The sequence below is a fragment of the Triticum dicoccoides genome, chromosome 3A (assembly GCF_002162155.2).
Source record: "Triticum dicoccoides isolate Atlit2015 ecotype Zavitan chromosome 3A, WEW_v2.0, whole genome shotgun sequence".
Taxonomy (NCBI): domain Eukaryota; kingdom Viridiplantae; phylum Streptophyta; class Magnoliopsida; order Poales; family Poaceae; genus Triticum; species Triticum dicoccoides.
The window spans coordinates 551,839,055-551,852,292 of record NC_041384.1 but is presented as its reverse complement, the minus strand read 5'-3'; the positions used below and the strand labels follow the sequence as shown (position 1 = coordinate 551,852,292).

The window sequence follows — 13,238 nt, the reverse complement described above, 5'->3', positions numbered from 1 at the left end:
CCCCCTACCCGAGATCCGCCGGTTTTGACACCGACACCTGGCGCGGATCCTGTGTTGCAGCAAGGTGTGGCAGTATTTAGTAAGTGGGTGTTGGATCTTGGAAATGGAAAGCTGCCCACAACGAAGAGGGAAGGGGAGACTGAAGCCACGTGGATAAAAATACCCGATGACCTTCTTATTCATGCTGACGGTGATAACATTTTTGCGATAGTTTCATCAACCTACACGAAATTTCTTGCAAACTATGAAAACCCTAGGTATCTTCGTGAACGAGCTATTTTAACTCCTAACAATGAGGTGGCTGAGAAGGTTAATATTCATGTGCTCTCGCTTGTGCCGCAGAGTGGACGAGAGTATTTAAGTTGTGACTCGATATTTGAATTTGCTGATACTGTTAAAGAAAGTAATGTGTTTTATCCTACTGAGGTGTTAAATGCGGTTTCTATGATAAATTTCCCTGAGCATAGAACAATCTTAAAGCCTCGTGTGCCTATTATGCTTCTTAGAAATCTTAGCCAAGCCAATGGGCTATGTAGTGGGACTCATCTGATCGTTAAAGAGTTGGCCGATCGTGTGATTCAGGCTGTTATTATGACAGGTTCTCATATAGGAAGTGTTGTCTACATACCCAGAATAGAATTGATGGGAAAGAAAACCAAATGGCCTTTCATCTTGAAACGACAACAGTTTCCTATTAGGCTTTGCTATGCGATGACAATAAATAAAAGCCAGGGTCAGACCTTATCCTTTGTTGGGGTATATCTGAAGCAACCTGTGTTCACCCACGGGCAGTTGTATGTTGCTGTGTCACGAGTCGCGTCTAGGAAATCGCTTAAGTTTCTTATTGAAGATAAAGATGAGAAATGTTCGTCTGAGACACGAAATATTGTATACCCCGAGGTTTATGCCTCAGCTAGCTCCTTTTGATTTTTCTCGCCTTGGTCCTGTAGTAGTTACATATGGCTTCACTTTTGTTCTTGTTGTCTATACTGATCTATGCTTTTATACTATGTTTGATTACCATGGTTGCTACTATTACCCCATGATTGTACTTGTTGTTGGTGCCTTATCTATCTTCATGCTCTTTTGTTAAGCCTCATACAAACTGCTGGCTCTGTAGTGTGCATCTACTTGTGTTTATTTGCACAGCTGTTTACTTGTGCTCATTGTTACAGTTTGAGTGGTGATTTTGTTCCTCGTCTAAGGTTATTTTCTATAACACTGCCAAAATGTTGTTGTGTGTGTGAGCCCTCACCCATATTAATCTGTTGTTCTTTTTGTAGATGGACTTTATCCCTTTGTCTCAGCTTGGCCAGGGCAGCACCATTTGGCGCATTCGTGTTTATGTCTCTAGGTTGTGGCAGCATCGTGGGGGAACTGATCATGGCCCTATCAAGCATACATATATGGTCCTTTTGGATGCGCAGGTAGAGTTTCCATGTTCCATCTTTACGGTTACCATGTTCCATCGTAATTTCCGACTCCCTGTTTACATGGTTTTTTATGCTCTGCCCCTTCAATTGATAGGGTAACCACATGTATGCTGAGATCCCAGAAAAGAATGTTGATAACTTCATGGATCGTATCGAAGAGGGTAAGATATACGATATTCGGAAGTTCCTGGTGTTCCCAAGGAAGTATGTCTTTAGGCCAGTTGAAGGTCATTCAATGATCAAGTTTACAAGACGCACTGAACTTGTGGAGAGAACTGGAATGGAGGCAGAGTTCCCCTTCTGTATGTACGCATTGACTCCAATAGCTCAACTCCCTAGGCCTACAGATATGCCAGAGCGCTTCACAGGTAATTCTGCGACCAATCATATTTTTTCCTTTGACTTGATGGGAATTTTACAGAAGGTTATCTTGGGTCTTATATATGTCATTGAATTGGTTACTGGAGTCTCTGAGGCTATTCAATGTGTTAGTGCAAGCTAACCTGAACCTTCCACTAAGAGAGTTATCCATTTGAAAGATCTAACGTATGATTTTCATATTTACTTTGTCATTCGAACTATATGTGTTCTGTCACTGTCGCCTTATTCCTAGCCATTGTTAATTTGTTTTACACAGGGGGCATCAAATCACTGTCATACTGTGGGGAGAGTCGGCCTTGGCATTTGAAGCTGATGAGGTTATGGAGCTCGGCACCGCTGAACCTGTCATAATCATCTTTGTTGGTACATTGGTGAAAACTTACGATGGTGAGAAGCTTTTGTTTTGCTTATCTGAATGGACATGTGTAATTTTACCTACCCACATTGGTTTCTTGGTATCATATTAATGATCGTGAACTTGTCCTTTAACAGGATGCAGGGGTGTTAGTGGTAGCACTGCCTGCTGATGGTACATAAATGAAGACCTTCCTAGTATACGTGATTTCCGCAACAGGTGATTTGGTTTGTTCATTTTCCACGGTCAATATTTTACTGCGTGCACATGTGATCTAATATTCACTAAGTTGGATCCTTTTAAACATCTTCTGATAACTGTTGTTGTCAATCAATACTTTGTTTTGTATCTTTGTTTCTGTTTACTTGGTTTGGTATATTGCCTAGGTCATCCATATTTCAGCTTATAATCTTGCCTACCATTGACCTGCAGGTTGCGTGAGAATTTCGCTCCTGTTCAACATATTAATTTACCTGGCCAGTCAGCTGCTGAGGTTGATGCACAGATTAACTTAGAGACAAAAACTGTGCGAGAGTTGGCTGATCTGGATATGTTTGATAACCGGGTACTCCATTTGCCCAGCTGTGTTTATCGTTCGATAAAAAATGATCTTTAACAATTGTTGCCTGATGTTTTTCCTCTGCTTTATTATAGGATTCCCGATTCCTTTGCACGGCCATTCTTAGCAGACTTACTCCTTCTCAATGTTGGTGGTTCTCTTCATGCACTACCTGTCACAAGTCTTCTCTTCCAGATGGTACTGCCTACAAATGTTCTGATATAGCTTGTGCTGGAGTAGATGCGATACTAAGGTAGCTGTGTATTCACAAGACTTTTACTGCTACCATGTGAGCTATGCTTTTTGATTTGTTGTATTCATTGGGATGCATCTTTGCCTTGTCTTAAAGGTACCGGATTTGTTATGTTGCAAGAGATGATGACGCTGAGGTTAATGAGCCTGGTGAGGCCAAGTTTGTCTTCTTTGACAGAGTGGGAAGGGAGCTGCTTGGAGCGCCCCTGATAAGTATCTTGCGCCATGGGCGATCACCGGTTGCTCCACTTCTAGAGATTGTCTAGTCTGCACGTGGAGACCCTGCCATCCCGCGTGAGCTCTCTGCTGTTATATCAAGGAAGTTCCGTTTTGTTGTTTCCATCTCAAGCAAGTGTTTTACCAGTGATGATGATGAGCTGTCATTCCAAGTGCTTCGAATAGACACCCCTCTTGGAAAGCAGCCTCAGTCCTCTATAGTGTATCGGGCTTCAAGTTTTACAACTAGAGCCACTCGCTCGTCCTCGTTGCCAAATGAATGTCCTCCTGCTATAATTGCATCATCCAGTGGTCTACTGCCCGGCAACTCCACACCCCCGCCTTCAATCACTGGCACTCCTAGTGTTCGTCTCTCTTTTTCTCACGGTTCCTCTTTTAGATTGACTACTTACTCCATGTCTTTGGTTCCTCCTGTCACTTATTTTGTGTTGTTCTCGTTCGAGTCAGGCTCTGCTACCTGCTTTATCATCGCCTCCTTCTGTCACCAAGCCAAGTGTGACTGGGTCCGTATAATCACACCGATCTTGGCATTTCCTTTTGAATTGGTGATGCACCATTGTATTTGATATGTGTTCCCTCTAATTTTCATAGTGGTGTGGCATCTGAAGTTAAACCAAAGGCTCAACGTGGTATTTTTAAAGAGAAAGTGTCTGCCTCAACTACCCCTGTGATATCTGATCCAATTGACAGTACCCTTGTTGATGCAAATGACGATACCTTGGTAACTTATGGATCATCTGTCTTTCCAAATATCTCTGTCCTACCAGTATTTATGTGTTTATGTGTGTTCCCTATCGTAGGCTATTGGGTCTGTCACTGAGTAGGGGAGGTCACCGTAGCTTGGCGCTTCCACCAAGAAAGATGATTTTCTATCGCCCGATCAGTCTTCTGATGCAAAGAAGTACCTTCCGTCTCTCTGCTCGTGTCCAAGTAGTATAGTTCTACTGTAAATCTTTCTAATTTAGTGTGTTGTTTTCAGGTCTCACCCATCTGTTTCTGTTTATGCTCGAAGCAATTCGGGCAAGCGGCCCAGGAAGTGAAAATGGTGCCTGGGTAAGCATAATGCATTCTTTTCAATTTCTTTTGGGTCTTCTTATGATGATATGCATTTTGTCACGTTCTAATGGGTGATTTCCTCTTGTTCTTCCACATGTTTCAGGAGGCAAGGGAACTTTTGTATATTCACACCTTTTGGTTAATGTCGTTATGAGTTGACAGTTTCTTACCAGTATGCTTGTAGGAGCGATTCCCCTGCTTGAGCTTTGACTCGCGGGCACTTACCGCTACATCACTTGGTTGCTTATGAGTAACAATGGCTGCTATCACAGTCATGTTGTTGTCCATCTGGACTATCAAGCTGCTTGGTCAGAAGCCATATTTTTGTCAGGTTCGAGTGCTTTTGGCTTGCTGTTTGCAGTTCCATTTCTCAGTTTGTGTTTTGTGCGATACCCTGTGCTTACTCTTTGTCGGTTGCATCTATCCAGGATATAAGATTGATGTATCCATGCATGCCCTGGACTCGATGCCGCAAAGTGAACTAAGTTGAGTGCCTGGGCATACCTTTCGAAGCACTTCAAGCTCTGTTGTTTCAGTTTCGGACACGACGACCTCCGTGTGTAGAGACTAGCGAGTGCTTATGCGAGGGTTCCTACCTTTGTAAATGTATGGGCTATTGATACACTATGATCACATGGCTGTTCCCCTGTGTTGTAACCCAACTTCCTATGAATCGTTGAACCTAATCAATGTTGATGCTCTTCTTTAAATTTGCATTTACGTGTGTTGCACTTATTCGTTTACTTTTGGCTTGCTTCTTCGTTGTTGTTAAACTTGATTTACCTCGAATTTCAGTTCTATCTGCTGAGATTTGTACATTGCTCTGGTCAATGAGCCATTTGATATGGGAGATTGTTAGCATCCCGTTATCATGTGGATTATATTTACTTCATTTCTTATCTTGCATGGACATGTTTCTGGACTCTCACCGAAACTTTGGTTATCCGATTCCTAATGCGCATTCTGATTCGTATCTTTAGCGAGTGTCCTGGCTAGCAAAGGAGAAGAATCATTTTGATCAAAAATATATGATGCTTTTTACAGCATCTTTTTAAGAGCCCAAAGAAAAAGGAAATTCTCGCGGTCCACCTGTTATTGCCTTTGTATTTTGCCGTTGGGCCAATAAAAGGCCTTCCCCTACCGTGGGCTTCACATTTCGGCCCGCCTGTGCATTTACCGCTTGTCCAACGTCCATCTACATTTGTTTCCTTCGGTGGATCTCCAGCTCAGTTTCCCCTTTCCAGTCAGCGCCGCCTCTAGGGTTTCACCTTCTCACCCTCCTGGTGAGTTTCTTCTGCTTTCGATCCGCTTGTCTAGGTCGATGTCCTCGGACGATGTATCCAACTTGTTTGCTTCGTGGTCTTGCTTCTCTCTTCTGTTGTTGGTGTGTTCCTTACATTATTAGTTTTGTTAGGGATTGCCTTGAAGAACTTTTGATTTATGTCGATCTAGAGCAACAATGTATTGATTCTTGTCTTGCTATAGCATCTGTGATCTAATTGCCGCCCTCTTGTTGTTGCTCTTGCTAGATGTCTTGTCTGGCTCTGTCCGATCTACGTGCTGGTTGGGACAAACAGACCGTGTGCGTCCGTGTGTCTCGCCTATGGCATTACCGTGGTGGTTTAGAGAATGGACCTGTCAAGCTTCTGCACATGATCCTCATCGACGCTCATGTACGATCCATGACTCTTTAGAAATGTATCGCTTTTGTTTTGTGTTAGTCTATGTCTGATGCAGCACGAAACTGTTACAGGGTAACCATGGCTATGCAGTTGTTCCGACAGATTTTCTTGTCACTTATATTGATATGCTGCATGAAGGCGTGGTGTATGAGTTCAGTCGTTTCAGCGTGATGTCTTCATCATGAACCCCGTCGATGCGTCATTGATGATCCAATTTACACAATTTACAATTGTGAAGAATTGTTTCGATCTGAATGACGTATTTCCGGAGTGGGCATTCAACCTGACCCCACTAAATGAATTACCCCTTGCAAATGATACTCCCCAAGCCTACATAGGTGACACAGATTACACTCCTTGTCTCTTCTTATGATCTATGATATGATGTTCGGTGGACACCTCTGTACACTAAATTATAGTTTGCGCATTTACTTGTGTAGATGTTATCGGGGTTATCATGGCGATTTCTCCTGTGAAAGCCAGTCGGGTGCCCAATACTCTTAGACAAGTATTCAGGTGCCGTCTGATCCTCTCTGACAATAAGTATGTAATCTGATCTGTTATATTTGACCGTCGTTCTCTTTTTCCTGTTGTCCATTTTATTAAAAAAGCTTATATTGAATCCTCTTCTGCCATTTTATTCTCATCTTACATTAGTGGCCACGAACTTGGAATAACCCTTTGGGGTGAGAGTGCTATTCGATTTAATGGAGAGAGTGTGCATGTCATGGGTCAAACAGACCCGGCTGTCGTTATCTTTGTCGGCACCACCGTTTGTATGTATGAAGGTGACTAGGAAACAACCCAATGAATGTGCTTGCTTGTTTCCCGCTGCCTTCGATTTATTTAATGGTATTATTATTTGTCATGAGCTAGGGTCCAAGGAATTATCTGGTGGATGTGCTTGCAAATGATATGTTAACCATGATATACCAGATATAAACATATTTAGGAGCAGGTGAGGGCCACGGTCTATTCATACGGCGTTTGTTTTCTCTATTTTGTACTCAAGTATTGTATTCTCTCTGCTTCTTAGGCTCCCAGTCATCTTCCCTGCCATTGAGCATCTTCCTGCACCGTCGAAGATTATTCTCCAGGTCCAACATGCCGATGTGCATCCAATGGTGTTATTGACCCACCTCATAAACATCAACTTATATCAAAAGGAGGTACCATTGTAACACCATGCAGTTTTGGCAGTCTTCCCATAGTGCTTGCTATTTACTTCTCAGGCGGGAACCTTCCGATGCAATGTGGTGATTACCAGGGTTTCACATTTGAAAAAATGATGGGCTACCTTCTGTGCAGACTGCCATCACATGTCCATGCCAGCTACAACATCGCTTACCCAGCCAGATGTTTATATGTGCTCTCGTCGATCTTGTTCATGCACTAGCGCTACAATTGGATGAGAACAATTCAATGTTATATCAATCAATGGTCATTTGCTCTCCCTGCTCATTTCATCTATGTTAATGTTCAGGTACACATTGTTTGTCCTTGCGAAAGATCGAAGTGGAGAGGCTGAATTTGAATTGTTTGGCACAAAGGCTCAACAAATCATCGATCGATCTGCTAGCCAGGTCCTTCGCAACAGCACTCGCATGGCCCTGCTATTCCCAATGTTCATGTAGTGGCCTCAATGCTAAGGAAAACCCCGCCTGAACTCAGTGGTCTCCTTTCCATGAGATGTAAGTTTGTTGTTCGTGCATCGCCTGAAAGTTTCTTCGGAAGGTGGCCGATGTTCCATGTCGATGCTATTGAGTCCTTTGAGCCCGTCAAATCGAACCTCTCTATGATAGATTTTCTTACGCCATCATGAAGTGATGCACGCAAGGAACTTCTTATGAGATCAGTGTGGATGTTCCCTAGAGTTGATTTTCGGTCTCCTGACCGATCTCTAGATCTTTTGATAATGAACCTTTTTATTAGTAGGATTGTAAATATATCGGTTCTGTAAACAGTATTGTATTAACTATGACACTATGGTCTTTTACCTTGGGACTAGGCTGCTGTTGAAAACATGGTTAAATATAATGTTCATGTGCGTTTCCTTTCACTTAAAGATCAATCTATTCACTTGACTGTATGTCTATTCATCACCGTGTCATATATATGTTCTTTTAATTCTAGGTTAATTTGATAATTTTACTTTTGATTTATATGTAGAGTGTGGATTTGCATGCTAAGCTTTGACACTTAAAACCACATCTTCAGTCTCCGGTTTTGCTGCACTTGGTCGGTGCCGATGTTTTTTTAACGGAGAAACGATCATATCAACATGTGATTTTAACTTCTGGTCCACCCCTCCTTTTAAAGGATTTTTAAAATTTGTGTATGGCTAATTTTTTCATGGGTGCTTGCATGCTCATGAATACAGGACCTCGGGAAGACACAAATAGCACGAGTTCAGTTTTTTTCTAGAACTAGAGGAAAAACAAACGACCAACCGGAAAAATAAACAAATCGAATGGATTTTTTATAAAGTGTAGAGATACATGCGGCCCATTCATGCTCTGCTGGGCTTTCGTTTGCCGAGCCCGCATATAGAAGCACGTGCTACCTCTTGAGCACTGCGTTGGTTTTCCTTGAAGAGGAAAGAGTGATGCAGTAAAGTAGCGTAAGTATTTCCTTCAGTTTTTGAGAACCAAGGTTTCAATCTAGTAGATCACGCTCGAGTCCCATGCACCTACACAAAAAAATTAGAACCTCGCAACCAACGCGATAAAGGGGTTGGCAATCCCTTCACGGTCACTTACGAGAGTGAGATCTGATAGATATGATAAGATAATATTTTTGGTATTTTTATGATAAATAGAAATAAAGATGCAAAGTAAAATAAACGGTAATAGAAATAACTAAGTGTTGGAAGATTAATATGATGGAAGATAGACCCGGGGGCCATAGGTTTCACTAGTGCCTTCTCTCAAAAACATAAGTATTACGGTGGGTAAACGAATTATTGTCGAGCAATTGATAGAATTGAGCATAGTTATGAGAATATCTAGGTATGATCATGTATATAGGCATCACGTCCGTAACAAGTAGACCGAAACGATTCTGCATCTACTATTATTACTCCACACATCGACCTATCCAGCATGCATCTAGAGTATTAAGTTCATAAGAACAGAGTAACGCCTTAAGCAAGATGACATGATGTAGAGGGATAAACTCATGCAATATGATATAAACCCCATCTTTTTATCCTTGATGGAAACAATACAATACGTGTCGTTTTCCCTACTGTCACTGGGATCGAGCACCGCAAGATTGAACCCAAAGCTAAGCACTTCTCCCATTGCAAGAAAGATCAATCTAGTAGGCCAAACCAAACTAATAATTCGAAGAGACTTGCAAAGATAACCAATCATACATAAAAGAATTCAGAGAAGCATCAAATATTGTTCATAGATAAACTTGATCATAAACCCACAATTCATCGGATCTCGACAAACACACCACAAAAGAAGATTACATCGAATAGATCTCCAAGAAGATCGAGGATAACTTTGTATTGAGATCCAAAGAGAGAGAATAAGTCATCTAGCTACTAGCTATGAACCCGAAGTTCTGAAGTAAACCACTCACACATCACCAGAGAGGCCATGGAGTTGATGTAGAGGCCCTCCGTGATCAATGCCCCCTCCGGCGGAGCTCCGGAAAAGGCCCCAAGATGGGATCTCTCGGGTACAGAAGGTTGCGGCGGTGGAATTAGGTTTTCGTGGTGCTCATGGATGTTTGCGGGGTATGTGGACTTATATAGGAGGAAGAAGTAGGTCGGTGGAGCAACGAGGGGCCCACGAGGGTGGAGGGCACACCCAGGGGGTAGGCGCGCCCCCTGCCTCGTGGCCTCCTCAATTGTTTCTTGACGCTCACTCCAAGTCTTCTGAATCACGTTTGTTGAAAAAATCACGTTCCTGAAGGTTTCATTCCGTTTGGACTTCGTTTGATATTCCTTTTCTGCAAAACACTGAAATAGGTAAAAAAAAACAGCAATCTGGGCTGGACCTCCGGTTAATAGGTTAGTCCCAAAAATGATATAAAAGTGTAAAATAAATTCCATTAACATCTAAACAGATAATATAATAGCATGGAGCAATCAAAAATTATAGATACGTTAGAGACGTATCAGCACGTTATAGCGCCTTCTCTGTTTTCCCCTGGCTAGGTCACGCGTGGTTCATTACACTTCCTCGCTCGACTGTGTTCTGGCTCCGCTTCTCGCCGCGCCTCCGCCGACTAACATCAGCCTTCTGGTGTGTACCTGTCGTTGCCTCTTCCTGACTCGGCTTCTAAGTGAAGGTACAGTGGCCCTTACATGTACGGACCATCTTGGTTCTTTCTCTCGTTCCCTCGATCCTTTCATTTGCCTAAACTTCAAGATCCATCGATTGCACTTTCAAGTTTCTATGTCAACCCAGGAGCTCCAGGATCATGGCTCTTCGAGCTTGGCTGCCTCCACCAACAACAATCTACGGCTGCTTGCCCAGGACGCTGCCGGGGGTCAGCGTGCACCCCCGCCACACCTTGCGGTTCGTCAGGCGCAGAATCGTTCGGGGCAGAATCAGGTTCAGAGTAATCAGAGTAATACCAGTGGGAGACCGACTGATGCACCTCGAGGCAAGTGGGGTGATGACGGGTTTGATGCGTATGGAGTAGGCCAGCATCGGGGCTCATCTTCAGCGGGAGGAGGTCGGGGTTATGCTTGGCAGAGTGACGGGTCTGCAGAGAGACCGTTCCTGGGGCCGGCTGGAGGCTTCGTTGAGGGGGCCTCAGGACCTGATAACAGGCACAGAGGAGGTTATCGCGGATACCGTGGTCGTGGTGGAGGCCGCGGAAGGTTCCGCCGGCCGCCTCCCCCTAGACATGTTGACTCTGACGGGGCGGCGATGGAGACTGATCAGACACCACAGGAGCTACCTCCCCAGGCGATGGAGGTGGTGAATGCACTTGCGGTTGCTGAGGTTCCTGGGATTGCGAAGGAGGCTGAGGTGGTTCAAGTGGCTGATTCTGAGAGGGCATCCAAGTACGCTCGGAAGAAAGAGAGAATGCTTTGTTACCGGTGCGGAGAGAAGGGGCACTTCATCGCGGAGTGTGTGGCCCAGCTGTGCGAATCCTGTGGTAAGCCTGCGCATGCTTCAGGGGATTGTCCTTTGCTGAGGGACCATATTCCAGCTCTTACTGTATATGGTGTGTACTGTGCGGAGCTGATGTTCTTCGAGTCAGCGGCTGCGAGGGAGATCCCAGCTGATACACAGAGCCTTACTTCTGGTTTGGTCAAGGTGACACAGGGAGATGTCTCCCAGGCTCAGATTGTGCAGAGACTTCAGGAGTTGGCTCCAGGTGATTTTCAGTGGGACCTCGTACCCGTTGAGGATAGAGTATTCAGAGTGGAGTTTCCTTCGATTGAGGACTTGCAGCGTTTGTTGAGCTTTGGGATGTGTAAGGTGCCAGGCACCAAAGGTATTTTGGAGTTCCACGAGTGGAAGAAAGTTGAGCCTAAGGGGAAGCCTCTTACTCAGGTGTGGCTGCGTTTCTCGGGGGCACCGTCTGAGGCTCTTTCTGATGTGCGTGTGGTGGCTAGTTTGGGGATTATGGTTGGTAAGACGGAGAAAGTGGATATGGCGTTCACTAGAGCTCAGGGGGTGGCTCGACTGCAAGTCAGCATTCTGGATATTGAGTATGTCCCAGACGTCATCAACTGGACCTATAGAGGCGAGGTGTTTCCACTTGATATTGAGTTTGAGGATGCAGAGTTGTTTGCTGAGGTTGCTGCTGGCACTGACGTGGATATGCACGATGGGGGTGATGATACAGGTGCTCCCAGGGAGCAGGCGGATGAGGCAGCACAGGAGCCCAATGGATCGGGGCCTGCTGCTCAGGAGCCGGAGAACGGAGCCGGGATGGAGCAGTCCCCGGCTTCGTCTTTGCCTCATAACTCACTGCGGTTTGGATCTTTTCTGCCGTCGTCGGCGCCTCCTCGTCTGTGGAGTGATCGGGTTGACTCTGACGATGCGTTCGAGCATTCGCTACCGGTCTTGGACTTTGGGCGGTCACCCCGGCAGTCGGCCAGCTTCAGTGCCCGTGTTGTTCAAGAGGTGGAGCCTCAGGAGTCGCCAGGGCGATCTAGGTCTTCGGTTTCCTTGCGGAGGGGAGGGGCGTCTGGGCAGGTGGCCACGACTCCCTCTCACTCTTCTGTTTCACAGCAGGCGGCGCAGGTACCTGTGTCCAGCCGGGGCGACATATCTTTGGGGCAGGAGGCCCTGGAGGTCCGTCTCGCGGGAGCCTCGTTGGTGGTGGGGTCGCCGGAGGTGCTAGGCAGGCGTCAGGGGCAGGTGGCCCCTGACCCTCTAGTACCGACGGCGGTCCTGCAGGTGGAGCGCACGGCTGCCACGGCGTCGGCTGGGGGGGTCGGACTAGGGCAGGAGGCCCTGGTGCCAACTCCGTCAGGCATCTCCACATCTCCTACGCGGTCCCCCTCTCCCAGACCTACTCCGGGAGCCGCTACTCGGGAGGAGGTGATCGCGTTCGGAGGGATCCGAGACCCTGCTTCCGAGGGGAGGCGGATGAGCTCTCGTCTCCAGGACCTTCCGGAGGTTGATGATTTGCAGCAGAGGTGCGCTATGCGGGCGGCCAAGCTGCGTGATGTGGAGAGCACAACAGGTATGTCAGTTAATGTTTCAAATTCTATTCTGCATTTCTCTAAGGATGAGATTATTAATAATGCAAACCAAGTGGGGGTGTCTTTTGGGAATAATAATTTGGAAATTGAAAACTCGGTTAATGATCTTTTAGATTTGGAAGCGGAACGGGCCTTGGAGTCTATTAGAAACCTAGCGGCTGTAAAACCTTTGAATGATGCGGAGATTGAGGCCTTGGGTGTTAGGGTGCTTGATAAATTCTGCGCGGATCTTGTTCCTCCGTCTGCGGAGCCTGATGAGGATGAACTCCAGGTAGATGATGCAGCCCATGTTCAACCAGAGCACGGTTATGAGGACCGGGCTACAGGTGATAACATTCCTAAACGTAAGTGGAAGCGGAAGGTGTACCCTGCATCCGCGGTACGCAGGAGTGCTAGAATTCGTAAGGCCAAAAAATTCCATGATGACCTATGAAAGGAATATTCTGGAATAGCAGAGGTCTTAAGGACTTGGCTAAACGTAGGTTTCTAGCGGAGGCATCTTTAGAGCACCGTTTAGATTTCATTGCTCTCTCTGAAACTGGTAGGGATAATTTTGCACCTCAGTTTCTTAACACGTTGTCGGGAGGGGTGGAATTCG

At 45.4% G+C, this 13,238-nt stretch overlaps 1 long non-coding RNA gene across 4 annotated transcripts; it reads left to right on the top strand.

Annotated features, from left to right (window-relative positions):
• The first annotated feature begins 5,439 nt into the window (after positions 1–5,439).
• Positions 5,440–8,014, top strand: LOC119269129. 4 transcript variants are annotated; one of them, XR_005133474.1, is made up of 8 exons: positions 5,440–5,556; positions 5,803–5,946; positions 6,027–6,293; positions 6,396–6,498; positions 6,613–6,743; positions 6,832–6,913; positions 6,992–7,124; positions 7,188–8,014. It is a non-coding gene; the product is annotated as an uncharacterized LOC119269129 (long non-coding RNA). The 4 variants fall into 4 exon arrangements; XR_005133473.1 differs by having other exon boundaries at positions 6,396–6,471; positions 6,992–8,014; XR_005133471.1 differs by having other exon boundaries at positions 6,992–8,014.
• Positions 8,015–13,238: the final 5,224 nt, after the last annotated feature.